The sequence below is a fragment of the Pseudorca crassidens genome, chromosome 14, assembly GCF_039906515.1.
Source record: "Pseudorca crassidens isolate mPseCra1 chromosome 14, mPseCra1.hap1, whole genome shotgun sequence".
NCBI classification, from domain to species: domain Eukaryota; kingdom Metazoa; phylum Chordata; class Mammalia; order Artiodactyla; family Delphinidae; genus Pseudorca; species Pseudorca crassidens.
In genome coordinates, this window is record NC_090309.1 from 52,575,707 (window position 1) to 52,594,115 (window position 18,409).

The window sequence follows — 18,409 nt, forward strand, 5'->3', positions numbered from 1 at the left end:
TTTCAACACAGCAACTTCAATAATGGATAGGACATCCAGATAGAAGATCAATAAGGAAACAGAGGACTTGAACAACAGTATAGATCAAATGAACCTACCAGACATATACAAAATATTCCACACAACAGCATCAGAATACATTCTTCTCAAGCACATGCATAACATTCTTCAGGATAGATCACATGTTAGTTTACAAAAAAAGTCTCAAAAATTTAAGAAGACTGAAATCATATCAAGTATCTTTTCCAACCACAATAGAATGAAACTGAAAATCAACAGCAGAAAAAAACTGAAAAATTTACAGGCATGTGGAAATTAAGCACTACACTCTTCACTAACCAATGGGTCAAAGAAGAAATCGAAAAGGAAATTAGAAAATACCTTAAGACAGAAAGGGCAGATAGCAGAAGCAAGAAGAACTACAATACTGCAGCCTGTGGAACAAAAACCACATTCACAGAAAGACAGACAAAATGAAAAGGCAGAGGACTATGTACCAAATGAAGGAACAAGATAAAACCCGACAAAAGCAATTAAATGAAGTGGAGATAGGCAACCTTCCAGAAAAAGAATTCAGAATAATGATAGTGAAGATGATCCAGGACCTCAGAAAAAGAATGGAGGCAAAGATCAAGAAGATGCAAGAAATGTTTAACAAAGACCTACAAGAATTAAAGAATAAACACCTAGAAGAATTAAAGAACAAACAAACAGAGATGAACAATACAATAACTGAAATAAAAAATACACTAGAAGCAATCAGTAGCATAATAACTGAGGCAGAAGAACGGATAAGTGACCTGGAAGACAGAATGGTGGAATTCACTGACGTGGAACAGAATAAAGAAAAAACAATGAAAAGAAATGAAGATAGCCTAAGAGACTTCTGGGACAACAGTAAATGCACCAACATTCACGTTATAGGGGTCCCAGAAGGAGAAGAGAGAGAGAAAGGGCCCAAGAAAATATCTGAAGATATTATAGTCAAAAACTTCCCTAACATGAGAAAGGAAGTAGTCACCCAGGTCCAGGAAGCGTGGACAATCCCAGGCAGGATAAACCCAAGGAGAAACATGCTGAGACACATAGTAATCAAAGTGACAAAAATTAAAGACAAAGAAAATTTATTAAAAGCAACAAGGGAAAAATGACAAATAACATAAAAGGGAACTCCCAAAAGGTTAACAGCTGATTTCTCAGCAGAAACTCTACAAGCCAGAATGGAGTGGCACGATATATTTAAAGTGATGAAAGGGAAGAACTTACAATAAGATTACTCTACCCAGAAAGGATCTCATTCAGACTTGATGGAGAAATCAAAAGTTTTACAGACAAGCAAAAGCTAAGAGAATTCAGCACCACCAAACCAGCTCTACACCAAATGCTAAAGGAACTTCTCTAAGTGGGAAACACAAGAGAAGAAAAGGACCTACAAAAACAAATCCAAAACAATTAAGACAATGGTAACTGGAACATACATATTGATAATTACTGTAAATGTGAATGCATTAAATGCTCCAAACAAAAGACACAGTCTTGCTGAAGGGATACAAAAACAAGACCCATATATATGCTGTCTACAAGAGGCTCACTTCAAACCTAGAGACACATACAGACTGAAAGTGAGGGGATGTAAAAAGATTTTCCATGCAAATGAAAATTGAAAGATGGAATAGCAATATTCATGTCAGATGAAATAGACTTTAAAATAAAGAATGTTACAAGAGACAAGGAAGGACACTATATAATGATCAAGGGATCAATCCAAGAAGAAGATATAACAATTATAAATATATGTGTACCAAACAGAGGAGCACCTCAATACATGAGGCAAATGCTAACAGCTATAAAAGAGGAAATCTTTTATAATAATAGTGGGGGACTTTAACACCAATGGACAGATCATCCAGACATAAAATTAATAAGGAAACACAATAGACCAGATAGATTTAATTGATATTTAATTGATTTAAAAGATACAATAGACCAGATAGATTTAATTGATATTTACAGGACATTCCATCCGAAAACAGTAGATTACACTTTCTTCTCAAGTGCACAAAGAACATTCTCCAGGACAGATCACATCTTGGGTCACAAATCAAGCCTCGGTAAATTTAAGAAAATTGAAATCATATCAAGCATCTTTTCTGACCACAATGCTATGAGATTACAAATCAATTACAGGGAAAAAAACGTAAAAAAACACAAACACATGGAGGCTAAACAACACGTTACTAAATAACCAATAGATCACTGAAGAAATCAAAGAGGAAATCAAAAAATACCTAGAGACAAAGGGCAATGAAAACAGAATGATCCAAAACCTATGGGATGCAGCAAAAGCAATTCTAAGAGGGAAGTTTATAGCAATAAATCCTACCTCAAGACACTAGAAAAATCTCAAATAAACAATCTAACCTTACACCTAAAGGAACTAGAGAAAGAAGAACAAACAAAACCCAAAGTTAGTAGAAGGAAAGAAATCATCAAGATCAGAGCAGAAAGAAATGAAACAGAAACAAAGAAAACAGTAGCAAAGATCAATAAAACTAAAAGCTGGTTCTTTGAGTAGATAAACAAAGTTGATAAACCTTTAGCCAGCCTCATCAAGAAAAAGAGGGAGAGGACTCAAATCAAAAAATTAGAAATGAAAAAGGAGAAGTTACAACAGACACCGCAGAAATACAAAGCATCCTTAGAGACTACTACAAGCAACTCTATGCCAATCAAATGGACAACCTGGAAGAAATGGACAAATTCTTAGAAAGGTATAACCTTCCAAGACTGAACCAGGAAGAAATAGAAAATATGAACAGACCAATCACAAGAACTGAAATTGAGACTGTGATTAAAAATCTTCCAACAAACAAAAGCCCAGAACCAAATGGCTTCACAGGCAAATTCTACCAAACATTTAGAGAAGAGCTAACACCTATCCTTCTCAAAGTCTTCCAAAATATAGCAGATGGGAGAACACTCCCAAAGTCATTCTACGAGGCCACCATCACCCTGATACCAAAACCAGACACATATGTCACAAAAAAAGAGAACTACAGGCCAATATCACTGATGAACATAGATGCAAAAATCCTCAACAAAATACTAGCAAACAGAATCCAACAGCACATTAAAAGGATCATACACCATGATCAAGTGGGGCTTATCCCAGGAATGCAAGGATTCTTCAATATACGCAAATCAATCAATGTGATACACCATATTAACAAACTGAAGGAGAAAAACCATATGATCATCTCAATAGATGCAGAAAAAGCTTTCGAGGAAGTTCAACACCCATTTACGATAAAAACCATCCAGAAAGTAGGCATAGAGGGAACTTACCTCAACATAATAAAGCCCATATATGACAAACCCACAGCCAACATCATTCTCAACGGTGAAAAACTGAAACCATTTCCTCGAAGATCAGGAACAAGACAAGGTTGCCCACTCTCACCACTATTATTCAACATAGTTTTCGAAGTTTTAGCCACAGCAATCAGAGAAGAAAAATAAATTAAAAGAATCCAAATCGGAAAAGAAGAAGTAAAACTGTCACTGTTTGCAGATGACATGATACTATACATCGAGAAACCTAAAGATGCTACCAGAAAACTACTAGAGCTAATCAATGAATTTGGTAAAGTAGCAGGATACAAAATTAATGCACAGAAATCTCTTGCATTCCTATACACTAGTGATGAAAAATCTGAAAGAGAAAGTAAGGAAACACTCCCATTTACCACTGCAACAAAAAGAATAAAATACCTAGGAATAAACCTACCTAGAGAGACAAAAGACCTGTATGCAGAAAACTATAAGACACTGTTGAAAGAAATTAAAGATGATGCCAAAAAATGGAGAGATACCAACAATCCATGTTCTTGGATTGGAAGAATCAATATTGTGAAAATGACGATACTACCCAAAGCAGTCTACAGATTCAATGCAATCCCTATCAAATTACCAATGGCATTTTTTACAGAACTAGAACAAAAAATTTCCCAATTTGTATGGAAACACAAAAGACCCTGAATAGCCAATGCAATCTTGAAGGAAAAGAACGGAGCTGGAAGAATCAGACTGCCTTACGTCACACTATACTACAAAGCTACAGTAATCAAGACAATGTGGTACTGGCACAAAAACAGAAATAGAGATCAATGGAACAGGATAGAAAGCCCAGAGATCAATCCACACACCTATGGTCAACTAATCTATGACAAAGGAGTCAAGGATGTACAATGGAGAAAAGACAGTCTCTTCAATAAGTGGTGCTGGGAAAACTGGACAGCTACATGAGAAAAAATGAAATTAGAACACTCCCGAACACCATACACAAAAATAAACTCAAAATGGATTAGAGACCTAAATGTAAGACCAGACACTATAAAACTCTTAGAGGGAAACATAGGAAGAACACTCTTTGACATACATCACAGCAAGATCTTTTTTTGACCCACCTCCTAGAGTAATGGAAATAAAAACAAGAATAAACAAATGGGACCTAATGAAACTTCAAAGCTTTTGCACATCAAAGGAAACTATAAACAAGACAAAAAGACAACCCTCAGAATGGGAGAAAATATTTGCAAACGAGTCAATGGACAAAGGATTACTCTACAAAATATATAAACAGCTCATGCAAGTCAATATTACAAAAACAATGCAATCAAAAAATGGGCAGAAGACCTAAATAGACATTTCTCCACTGAAGACATACAGACAGGGCTTCCCTGGTGGCGCAGTGGTTGAGTCGGCCTGCCGATGCAGGGGACACAGGTTCGTGCCCCGGTCTGGGAAGATGCTGTGGAGCGGCTGGGCCCGTAAGCCATGGCCGCTGAGGCTGAGAGGCCACAGCAGTGAGAGGCCCGTGTACCGCAAAAAAAAAAAAAAGACATACAGACAGCCAAGAAGCACATGAAAAGCTGCTCAACATCACTAATCATTAGAGAAATGAAAATCAAAACTACAGTGAGGTATCATCTCACACCGGTTAGAATGGGCATCATCAGAAAATCTACAAAAAACAAATGCTGGAGAGGGTGTGGAGAAAAGGGAACCCTCTTGCACTGCTGGTGGTTATGTAAATTGATACAGCCACTATGGAGAACAATATGGAGGTTCCGTAAAAAACTAAAAATAGCATTACCATATGACCCAGCAATCCCACTACTGGGCATATACCCAGAGAAAACCATAATTCAAAAAAGACACATGCACCCCAATGTTCATTGCAGCACTATTTACAATAGCCAGGTCATGGAAGCAACCTAAATGCCCATCAATAGACGAATGGATAAAGAAGATGTGGTACATATATACAATGGAATATTACTCAGACATAAAAAGGAACGAAATTGGGTCATTTGTAGAGACATGGATGGACCTAGAGACTGTCATACAGAGTGAAATAAGTCAGAAAGAGAAAAACAAATACCGTATATTAACGTATATATGTGGAATCTAGAAAAATGGTACAGATGAACTGGTTTGCACGGCAGAAATAGACAGATGTAGAGAACAAATGTAGGGACACAAAGGAGGGAAGGAGGAGTGGGATGAATTGGGAGATTGGAATTGATATATATACACTAATATGTATAAAATAGATAACTAATGAAAGCCTGCTGTATAGCACAGGGAACTCCACTTCGCTGTATAGCACAGGGAATTCCACTTCGCTCTACAGTAGAAACTAACACGACAGTGTAAAACAACTATACCCCAATTTATAAATTTTTTTTTAAATTGCAGTGCTTTTGAATCAATTCAAAAAGTCTTTATTTGAATGACTACTATGTAGTTAGACCTTGTTAGTGCTATAGAAAATACAGGAGAAGATAAAAACCCAATTCATAATGAACTTATAACCCATTGACAGGCCCAAAGGTTTACAGTTTAGAAGCATTTTCAAGTTCATGATCCCACTTATCAAAACAACTCTGGGAGGTATATATCATTATTCCCATTTCATGGCTGAGTTGACTTGGATTTAGAGTCATTACCTAAAGTCACCCAACTGGTAAGAGGCAGAACTAGGATTTTTTTTTTATAATAGGTTTATTGATATACAATTCACATATATAGGGACTTCCCTAGTGGTCCAATGGGTAAGACTCCACGCTCCCAATGCAGGGGCCTCGGGTTCAATCCCTGGTCGGGGAACTAGATCCTGCATGCATGCCACAACTAAGAGTTCGCATGCTGCAACTAAAGATCCTGCATGCCATAATGAAGATCCCGAGTGCTGCAACTAAGACCCAGTGCAGCCTAAATAAATAAATAATTTGAAAAATTCACATATATAAAATGACAATTCACCAATGTTTCATTCAGTGATATTCAGAGCTGTGCAACCATCACTATCTAATTCCAGAACATTCTTATCAATTTAAAAATAAACTTTGTACCTATGAGCAGTCACTTCTGGTTTTCCTCCTCCCCCAGGCCGTGACAATCTCCTTTCTTTTCCTATGAATTTGCCTCGTCTGGACATTTCATTTAAATAGAATCTACAACATATGGCCTTTTGTGCCTGGCTTCCTTCACTTCGCATGATGTTTTCAAAGTTCATCCATGTTGTGGCATTTATCAGAACTTCATTCCTTTTTGTGGCTGAGTCATATTTCATTGTGAGAGTATCTCACATTTGGTTTACCCACTCATGGGTTGAGGGACATTTGGTTTGCTTCTAATTTTTGGCCATTATGAATACTCCTGCTATAAGCATTTGTGTAGAAGTCTCAGTGTGATCATTTCTCTTGGGTATATACCTAAGCTAGGAAAGAACCAGATTTTGAACACAGGTCACTTCATCCTGATCTAGTACAATGTATATTATTGGAAGTATTCTAATGATATCAGAGGCAATGAGCTGTACAGGCCCCAGCACTGACCTAGGAGCTGGATACCCGAATGCTGGTCACTGTTCTACCACTTACAAGCTGTGTGCTAAGCCCCTCCGGACATTCACTGATTAGAGTAGAATAATCTCTAAGGTCATTTCCAACTCTAAAATAATTCTATTGTGGTTGACATCCAACTGAATTTTTTTTCCAAAGCAGAAATTGTGTTACCACTGGGATTTTTAACCAAACTTCCAAACTGACAGAAAGTAAAACTCCATGAGATCTACTGATGTGAAAATTCAAACTCTGTTGGAATAAAGCCCATGAGAAAGGCAAGTTTTCTCCCTCTGACCCGCTTGCTCACCTCCCCTTGTGGATAATGAAGGCTCAACCAGTGCAGTCATTCAAGCTTGGAAAAGAGCCAACACAAAGAGGGAGAGGGCCTGGGGCTCCACTGGGGACCGGGCACGCTCAGTGTTGTCATTTGCTAAATCCACACATTCCTGAGGGCACAAAAACACACGGTGGAGCAGCAGCCCAGGCCAGCTGGCTCTCTCTGGAGGGCATTTCACTGTCACTGCCCTTGAGCTAGAGTTGCCATAAAGCACTTTCCCTTTGAAGCAGGAAGAGCAGTGTTTCCATGGGACACAGCCAGGAGGCTCAGAGGCAGGAAATCTGCAACAATATTTCTTGATCCATCCCATCCCACCATCTTCAGAAGGAATCCAGCCAAAATAATTCTTCATATAGGGTGAGAGATTGTGTAAATATTTGCTTTAGTTGGGTTTATAAGAAAGAAAGAACAAGAGAAGAAATAATTCAGCTTCAGACTGAACTCTGTTCTGATCTACACCAAACATTTCACTTCATCCATTTTCCATTGGGAGCTTCAAAATTTGGAAGTGATACTGGTTTCTTCAGAGTTTTTGCTTATTATGAGAAAAAAAGTGACTTCCATAAGCCAAATAAAGAAATCAATCCCACTACTTTTTAAGTGACCCTTGAACTTTTTAAAAGCACACCTTGCAAAAAAGTCTCCTACCTTGAAGGCAAAATCTATGCAAAGCGCACTCTGACCCGTGTTAGACTCTTCCACAGGGAGGCACTCAGCAAATATAACGTAAGTTTAATCCAACCAAACAGAATTGTGCCCAATAGGAACCCAAACCTTTGTCCTTGTTGAAAAGGCAGCACTTAGATGTTGCTCTGAGGTGAGCAGCTAAGACTCCAGCGCTCTGTGGTCAGGGACAGGTTTGCTTCCCACTGTGCTCCTCTTTCTCCTCTCTGTACCCCTCTTGTGCCCTTATCAATCCTTTATATACGTATTTCCATTTCTCTCTTACCTCTTTTGCCCCTTCCCTCTCTATATGACCTCATCTTTCTATTTTAGTCTCAAAGCACCCCGAACCCCAAGCAGTTCTCCCGAAGTCAACAACCAGAGTCAATTCCAACCAGCACTTTCCTTCCCTCCTGACCCATCCCCACCCCAAGCAGGGAAAGGGGGGAGCCACATCCTATCCAGAGCATTGGTCTGTCCAAGGCCCACTGGGTCTCAGGGAGGGATGAGAAAGCTCAGAGCCAAGGGATCTAGAATGTGTCTTCTTTTAATCATCTGCAACTTCACGCCATCTACTTCAGGACATTGGAATCCAAAAGTATTCAAGCAATAACACCTATTTAACCTCAGTATTTTTTTTCTGCATTGCAAATGGAATAGGATTTAAATCTATGCCTCCCAGAGGGCCCTGAATTCTACCATTCCAGAGCCCTTTCAAGGCAACATGTCATTCAGACTTTACAACAATCCAGAGGTGACGAGAGCATTGGAATGCCGTCTCCAAAGTCAGGATCCGGTTAGTGGAGAGCTGGGAACCCAGGACTCCTGGGACCACGTCCCCAGCTGCCTTCCTCTGAAGCAAAGATTCCCCTGGTTCGACTCCCTGGCTTTCTCCTCAGCTGTGGATTCCATCCTATCTTACATACCCTAATCCTTTCAGAGGTCTGTTTTCAGTCGATCTGGATTATCCTGAAACTCCTAGAAGACAATTCCAGACAAACTTCACAGACAGGGCAAGACACCAAGACTCCAAATAAGGCACAGAGAGAAAAGTAAAATGTATTATGGTGGAAATTTCTAGAAGTCAATCTCTGAGGTTTGAAGGTTTCTAGGGGAGCGTGTTTGCTTCCCCTTAAGACTATTAGACATTCTTTTCAGCTGCCTATTTTCAAAGCAGCATCAGGGTCCAGTAAACTTAAGAACAAATTAAAAGTCATTGCACATGCTTACACTGGGAATAACAAGGTTGTAGGTAGACAGTGGATTTTCAACCTTTTACCTCAACACCTGTGACAGTGGCATTCAGAAGCATTTAACCACCTCTCAAAATATTTAGGGAAGCCCTAAAATAATTAATTACAACCACCATTCTAAGTGTTGGGTCAGCAAAGGAGGGCCCCAGGTCACGACAAACGTGAGAAAGGCTGTACTTACACACAATTCCTGAACCTGACCCCCTTCTTCCACTGAAGAAATCATACCAGGAGAAAGACAAATATTATATGATACCACATATCTAAAAAAGTAGTACAAATGAACTTATGTGCAAAACAGAAACAGACTCACAGACAAAGAAAACAAACTTATGGTTACCAAAGGGGAGGGGTGGGGGAAGCATAAATTGGGAGTATGGGATTAACAGATGGACACTAACACATAAGAATAGATAAACAACAAGGATTTACTGAATAGCACAGGGAACTATATTCAATAGTTTGTAATAAACCACAATGGAAAAGAGTCGACAAAATATATATAGATATATACGTATATATGTATAAACGAATTACTTTGCTATACACCTGAAACTACCACAATATTGTAAATCAACTATACTTCAATTAAAAAAATAAATCATACTGGAATTCTTATAAAAGTAGTATGGAGATTGTCATAAATTTATTCAAATTATTTTAAAAAGTAAAGCTTTCACCAATAGAAATACCTTAAATATTATTAATAATATTGCAAATTATTTACAATAAGCCTTATGAATAACGAGCACTGGTATGGAAAAATGACCTCACCAAAAAGGATTCTGGGATACAAGTTTTCAAGTTATTGTAGGAAAAATTCATATATTCTTTGAGAGTCAGAAGGAGGGGTCATGTCTCATCCATTAGGGCATTTTCCACATTGCCTGCAAATGTCTGACATAAATATGCACCTCAATAAATTTTTGATTGAATAATTTTAAACGGTCTTTCCAGTTTTCCATAAAGTAAATCTCTATACTGCCCTCCCCAGTTCAAAGAATCACTGAATTTAGAGTTTATTGTTGTGTTAACCTAACACAACAACAAACATGTATCAAGTACCAGGTGCTCACGGTCTGCTGAGGACTGTATGTGCATAATCTCATTTAATCCTTACAACCCTATGAGGGGTTGATATAATAATATGATCTAATATAAAATTATATATTATCTTTTTTTTAGAAAAGGAAAATAAGGCTCAGAGAGGTTTATCTACTTGCCTAAAGTCACCCAGCCAGTAAGAGGCAGACCTGGACTATGACCTGGTCTGTCTGATCCCAAAGTCTATGATTGACAGCATCCACCACCCGAGAGGTACCGACAGATCCAAGGACTTGCCGGTGTCACCATGCCACCTTTCACTAAGGGGAAAGCTCCAGGGCAGGAACCACCACTTCCTGGAGCCAGGAACTCTCTAAACTGAAGGATGCTGTTCTCACCTGAGAAGAGCCTGTTTCTCCACAAAGCCCAGACCAAGTGTCTGCCTTGGGACATCAGGCTGTGGGTAAGACAAACTCTGAGACAGCTGTTCTCAAGAACAACAACTCAGGAGCAATTTGGGTCAATTCTGAGAGTAGCTTTCACATCTCAGCCTGCCCTACTTCCCATCCCTTTTCGACTGCATCAACTGGCCATCCCACCCTTAGTGATGAACAATTATTCAGACTTGCTGCCCAACACACACATTTAGGTCCACCCTCTCTTCTCGAGACCATCTTGGTGCACTGTCTAAGTCCCCAAACTCTGCGTAACTCCCTGCAACCGTCCCTCCTCCCCTACCATCCCCCTCCCGCCTCTATTCTCCAGGGTCTACTTCTGCTGTTCTTGGCAGTTTTCCTTTGCTTCTCTGGAGACACCATGCAAATAACGTGTAGATATGAAGTTCTACCTTTGCCCGTAGATCGTCAAACAAAATCAGATTAGAGGCATTTGGTTGTTAAATCAGCATTCCAGGTGGTCTGCAGCTGCAGACTCTGTCCCCACTTCAGCGAGTCATCTGTGGAGACCCCCCCCCCCCCAGGGATGATCTCTAGGCTCTTGCTTCTCTGTCTCTGCCAGGTGCTGGGGGAGGACTGATGCTGAAGAGGTATCCGGCAGCGCTCAGGGAGGCGCCACCGATACCTAGCAGCAGCTTCTTGCTCTCAGCCCCGCCCAAACTGTCACTGTCGGGCTGACTCCTACTCAAGCTCCGTGAACACATCTGGACCCTGAGCAACGCCCTCGCCTCTACAGAGGGCTGAATTTAGTCCTTTATGCCTGTGACTTTATTGCTCTACAGCAACGCTGCATAATCTAGAGAAAGAATGTCTTCACGTCAGTTTCTGTGTGGTTTCATTGACTGCCCCCCAAAGAAGGAATTCTCTGACTCTCCCCAATGCCTGACTCCTCAACTGCAATAGTGGAACCAGGCTGGAGCTGCATTTGAGAAAAACAACCTCCCCCTCATTTTGTGTGGTTGGGAGTCTGTAATACCCTCTTTGCATTCGGGGATATATTGAGATATCCCAGAAACAAAGCCAAAGTCAGGGATAGCCCGGTGTGCAAAATGCATCCATGAAGAATTTTCTTAAAGGTTTGCTATGAAAGTGTTTAAAATATTCCTCTAGAATTTTTCCCTTTAAAGGGGAAACTGAAAGTTTGAAACAGACAACACAAAACCCTAAGTGGAGGGAAAACCCTTGCAGAGCACACTCTCAACCTAAGTCGTAGGAGAGGTGCCCACTGCATGTACTGCATGTACTATTAACACATACGTCTGCAGCCCATAACATTTCATCACAAACACATGTGGCATTTAGTTCAGCTCTGTGACGGGAAATACCATTTGTAAAATATTAAACCACAGCAAAACCTATCCATGCCTTCCAATATTATCCTTGCTGGTTCCCTTCCTACATGTGGCTGGTGGCTGTAAACTTAAAACCTCAAAACCTGGGACCCACAACCCAAGACTCAGCATCACTCCATACGAGCGGTTCTCAAGTGATTTGATTTCCCAGTGTACGTGTGGCAGAGTCTGGAGACATTTTGGGTCATTACAACTAGCGGTGGGCAGGTGCTACTGTCTAGTGAGCAGATGCTGCTGAACGGATCCTATATTGCACAGGATGGCCCCACAGCAAAGAATTATCCAGCCCAATGTATCAGTAGTTCCAAGGCTGAGAAATCCTGCCCTACATTGAGGTCAGTGAGCTGAGTGTGGTGAGCGGGTGTCCACCCCCCTGCATGTGTCTACTTTGTGGATAGTGAATAGGAAGCTTCAATTTGGCGATGTGCCTGAAGTTGCACAACCAGAAAATGGTCAGAATTGAACCCTGTGTCGGTCTGCAAATCTCCTGCTCTTTCCACTACATCACATGGTCTACCAGAGCACGAATCAGAATAAGAGAGAGGGATTCACAACAGCCAAGACGTGGAAGCAACCTAAGTGTCCATCAACAGATGAATGGATAAAGAAGATGTGGTATACATACACAGTGGAATACTACTCAGCCATAAAAACGAATGAAATAATGCCATTTGCAGCAACATGGATGGACCTAGAGATTATCATACTAAGTGAAGGAAGTCAGACAAATATCCAATGTTATCACTTGTATGTGGAATCTAAAAAAATGATACAAATGAACTTATTTACAAAACAGAAACAGATGTACAGACACAGAAAACAAACTTACGTTTACCAAAGGGGAAAGGGCAGAGGGAAAGGGATAAATTCGGAGTTTGGGATCAGCAGATACAAACTACTATTATAAAATAGATAAACAACAAGGTTGTACTGTATAGCACAGGGAACTGCATTCAAATACCTTGTAATAAACTATAATGGAAAAGAAAAAATATAAACAGAAGTTATACATTTGTTTCATTTCAACAAATGAAACAATCCAAAAATGCATAAAGAAAAGTTAATCCTTTTCCATTTATTTTCATCCCACTATGGTAATTCTGTTAAAAGCACAGTATGCGTTTTTCCACACTGTTTCCATGTTCATATAAATACAAACAAATATATGTACACATATGGAAGTTTTGCTTTAGGATCATGCTATACATGATGCTTGCTTTTTTTTTTTTTTTTTTTTTTTTTGCGGTACGCGGGCCTCTCACTGCTGTGGCCTCTCCCTTTGCGGAGCACAGGCTCCAGACGTGCAGACTCAGCGGCCATGGCTCACAGGCCCAGCCGCTCCGCGGCATGTGGGATCTTCCCGGACAGGGGCAGATGCTTGCTTTTTAAAATATCTGCTTAATAATATATTATGGATATCCCTCCAGTTTGATAAATACAGATCTAACTCAAAAAAAAAAAAGAATAGTAGAGAGGGCAATAAGGGAATATTTTATTTTATTTTTGGGGGGGGGGATATTTTAAAAGACTTGACAGAACTCGGACACCAAATGTGATCTAGAAAACATGGGAAAGGGGAAGTCTGGCACTTGGAAAAGTAGAGACATAGTACAGGCAGGAAGAGGAGCCGCGTCTACACACGTCGGTCAAGTCTGAAGTACATCCAAGTGGAAACACCCAGCAAGGAGCCTGAAACACGGGATGGTACCTGGAGAGAAAACAGGCGGCAGTACATGTAGAATTGGGGGTCTTTTTTGGGTAAGTGAGAGTTGAACGCAGGAGAGAAAGGGAGAGGCCACAGGGTGCCCAAAGCTGAGGACTGGGAGGCTTTACAGGAGGAAAAGAAAAGGAGAAAGGAAGACACGCCCAAGAGGCCAAGGTAAAAGCAGGAGGCGCAGGGACCCAAAAGGCAGAAAGCGGGTCTTCATGGGACCTTGAAGAGCTGCAAGGGGCAGGAAAATAGAGACGGACAGACGACCTTCAGGTCTGGTGATTAGGTCAACGGTGACAGGGGTGGGAGTGAGGCCAGTCTGGAAGCAAAGGGAGCACGGGTCCTGGGGGTCCATGGGCAGAGTCTGGGCTATATCTTGGCCACCTCCCCTGCCCCGCCGCTCCAGTTCCTGGGTTTCTGCAACTCTGGGGCTGTGTTGTTTCCTGGGTGGACTGATTTCTGGCAGCCTTATAACTGCCCGCCTCTTCATACCTTACCTACCTCCTAGTCTCTGGAGCACAAAAGGGCCCCAGGGCCTCTCACTCTCTGAAAAATCCAGCCCACCCGGGGCCAGGGACAGCGTGCAGGCAAGGGCCTGCGCAAATAAGGCCCGCTTTCAAAGGCCCGCTTTCAGGACTGCCTGTTGGTATTTATGTCCCGTGGGTTGCTCAGGAGCGAGGGCATTATCTCCATAGGGGCCCCCAGGGCAGGGCTGGGTGGGGGGCCCTGTGGTTATTATTAGATGGCAGCTCCTGGATTTGGATTCTGAGTTCTCAAAGGAATCCATGAAAAAGATGTGGGATATAGTTAGCTGTAGCTGCAGGGGCGTTGGCTCAGATCACACATCTTAAATATGCAAATCTCCTCCTTTTTCTCTTCCCCCCCACCCCCCAGGCCCACGGGACCTCCTGAAGATAAGCAGAAAGTCCTGGTATTTTAAAGAACTATAAAGAGAGTCTCTCTCTGGACTTCAATATTTAGTGGGGGGAAAACCAAAGGCAACCACTTTGCTATGAAAATTGGTCATTTTTCTTAATTACCATGTAATTGCTTTTAGTATTTTGAGAGGAGGCAGTAGCTAAATGGCCCAGAAAGGCTAATTAACACTTTAAAATGTGATTCCTTCTGACACACTAATCATACTGCGTTCAGATTGGAATAGCTTGTACGAGAAGTTAAGGACCATCATATGCCAAAAGAGATGCAGGATCTCGACCCTTGGGTGCTGGACTTTGCGGAACGTCTGCCAAACATTCTGGTACAAATTCTTGTCCCACACACCCTGCTCATTCATTCAGTGAATAAGTGACTATGTCTTCTGAGTGTTGGATCCTGCGTGGAGCACACTGCAGACCACAGATTAAGACCTGAGTCACTGGTCGTCAGGTGGGGAAAGAAGGGTTTAGACTGTGAATCCCAGTCCTGCCACTGACTACCTGTGTGACCTGGGGCAAGTTACTTTAATTCCCTGAGCCTCAGTTTCCCCAGGCTCGAAACAGGGATGGTAATTGTTAACTTTTAGGATTTGTTTGGGGCTGAACTATATCCCCCCCCAAAGTCATTCCTAACCCCCAGTACCTCCCAATGTGACTGTATTTAGAGAAACGGTTTTTACAGAGGTAATTAAGTTAAAGTGAGGCCATTGGGGTAAGCCCTGAGGCAATCTGAATGGTGTCCTTACAGGAAGTGATCTGGACACACAGACATCAGGGATTCGAACACACAAAGAAAAAGCCATATGAGGACACAGAGAGAAGGCAGCTGTCCCCAAGCCAAGGAGAAAGGCCTCAGAGGAAACCCAACCTGCCGACACTTTGATCTCGGACTTCCAGCCTCCAGAACTGTAAGAAATACACTTCTGTTGTTGAAGCCACCCAGTGTGTAGTGTAGTGTCCTGTTATGGCAGCCAGAACAAACTAAGTACGTGCATCTATAAAACGGCAGGTGGCGGGGGAGATCATAAGTAGAGGCTGTTATTACTATGGATTCCTGCTCCTAATGTAACCTATGGGGCCTTCCTGCAACCGACCCCTCCTGCCATGTCCTCTGCCTGCCTCTTGTTTGTATAAAAGCTGTAGTCTCCCAGGCCTCCCCGGGGTCACAGAAGCCTGGTTCAAGAATTAATGATGGAAAGGATGTGAACAGGTAGTGACAAAAGTAGCAGTTGGGCCAGAAGAACTGGTAACAATTGAAACAGTAAGTCAGTCATATGGCAGTCACAGAATCACAGTTCCTCCCTGAAGTACCTAGATAACTGTATCTAATGCACATTTCCTGAGTTGTTTTACAGTTGCTAAAACCCCCACCAAATGGAAGAAGTTAACTACTTAATGACCATGAGCACATGGTCCCCAGACCTACTAGAGCTTGAGGATTGATAGTGTTAACCCCTATGACACTGTTCTGTCACTTCACCAACAACCAAAGAGAGAACTGTGCAGGAGCTGATCACACACCCTGTGACTCCCTTCCCTCACCTCGCCTTTAAAAATGTTTCCCTGAGGGCTTCCCTGGTGGCGCAGTGGTTGAGAGTCCACCTGCCGATGCAGGGGACACGGGTTCATGCCCCGATCCGGGAAGATCCCACATGCCGCGGAGCGGCTGGGCCCGAGAGCCATGGCCGCTGAGCCTGCGCGTCCGGAGCCTGTGCTCCGCAGCAGGAGAGGCCAGAACAGTGAGAGGCCCGCATACCGCAAAAAAAAAAAAAAGTTTCCCTGAAACCCGTCGGGGAGTTCAGGTCTTCTGAGCATGAGACGCCCCGTCCTCCTTGTATGGCCCTTGCAATAAACCTTTCTCCCCTCCAAACTCCAATGTTTTCTTTTGTTTGGCTTCACTGTGTGTTGGGCACATGAACTTGTGTTCAACAACACTAAGGTACTTACAACCTGGAAGGAAAGACCAGAGAAAGCCACAAATGACAGGCAGAATGTGCCCACTCTCCTGCACTAATGTGCACTGGGAGGTTTGGAGAGGAAAGTCCCGGCTCAAGGGCAAGAGGCTTCCTGGGGAGGCGGCATCAGCTTGGGCAGAGACCAGGGGCAGCAGATCAGGCAACAGTGATCATACCCTCTGCCCATGTGTCTGTGCATTTGCATCACATGCCAGCTGACACCAGCATAAGGGAATTTCTCCCAGCTGGCTGCATTCACTCCACTACGCAGACACAAAATCCAGTCACACACACCCTGAACATCGCTCTGGCAGGTCTCCTCTCTGGCTGCCCAAACTGGGCCACGAGCCACGGAGATGACCTCAGAGGTGATCAGGGCTGTTTGCGTTCTCCAAATCAAATGCATTTTGGTTTATCCGTGGCTAGTCCGAGGCTACTGCTGACCACCAAGCTCACCTAGCGATGTCCACATCAGTGGGAATGCAGAGGCGGGAAGCACTGACGTACAGAGGGCACAGCACGTTTGTTTCGATTCTCACCACTGTCAGGAATGCCATGAATGTACGTGTGTACAAATACGCAAAACTTGAGCAATTCCGAGAATAGGGAAAGATCTTTAAAAATCCTTTAGTGAGGTCCTATTTACAAACCAAGTATAGATCAACATTTATTGGGCTCTGAGTCTCAAATGCAGATATCACACACAAAACTAATACTTGTGTCTCTAAGTCCAAAGGGAGCGTGTGCAAAATATTTGTTAATTTTATCACATTTCGAAGGCCATTAAAGGCTTTACAAAGAAGTTTGCACTTAGAGCAAAGTCTGATCAGAAATGTGTGAGTGGATATGAATGAATGGAATTGTCATATGACACTCTCAGCCATGGGTGTTGGCTTATATTGAAACTTAGGGGTCTCTAAGTCTCAACCTGGGCACTTGAGCCTATAGCAGAGTGACATCCTTCATCCTGACTCAGAGTCTTCATGTAAATGAGTAACTTCCAACATCCTCACAAAGCGCCCCAGGTGCCTCTGCATAGCCCTGCCCAGCGAGGCCCATGTGCTCCTGCGAGAACCAGCCAGCACAGCAAGGGGCTCACCCAGCCTCTAAGATGTTGGGTCACCAGTGGACACCACCCAGGGCTCTGCTCTCCCGCCACACCCATCTCTCCACCAGATCTTTGTACTACTGCTAACAGTCTCCACAGCTGCTTGCCCAACCTAGGAGCCAGGAGGCCAGTGTTTGGGAGGTTTGGTTCCAGCTCTGCTTCCCTCTGCTCTGTAATTTAAAACAAGTCCCTGCTAGCAAGTGGTTTCAAGGGCCCTTCGAACTCTAACAAGTTATGAAGATGAATTCTCCTAAAAAGGAGTCTGCAGAGAAGTATGTGCCTCCCTGAAGACCCCTTCCTACCTAAATACCTTAGGACTCCTGCAACCATGCCCAGGCTGCAAGTCTTCCAAAGATGGCCACTGCAATATCGCCCACCTAATGCCCTTCTGAAAGGTCACCTTGTCCCTCCCCCACTGAGAGGGGGCTCTCTTTCCCCTCCCCTTGAATCTGGGTGGGCCTTTTGCTCCTCTGACCAATACAATGTGGCAGAAGTGACATTGTGACAACTCTGGGCCTGAGCTGACGCAGAAGCTGCCATTTCCTGCTTGTTGGAGCCCTGAGCCACCACATAAGAAGCCCAGGCCATGCAGGAGCCACGCTGAGGCGCCATCTTGGACATCCAGCCCCTGGGCTTTCAGTGATTCCAGCCCCCATCACCATCTGACCACAACATGACAGACCCT

The 18,409-nt window shown here is 42.6% G+C and overlaps 1 protein-coding gene across 1 annotated transcript in view; it reads right to left on the reverse strand.

The window, feature by feature from the left end:
- STON1 (stonin 1) overlaps positions 1-18,409 on the reverse strand; it is a 53,695-nt gene that overhangs the window by 15,659 nt on the left and 19,627 nt on the right. The window lies entirely within an intron of this gene.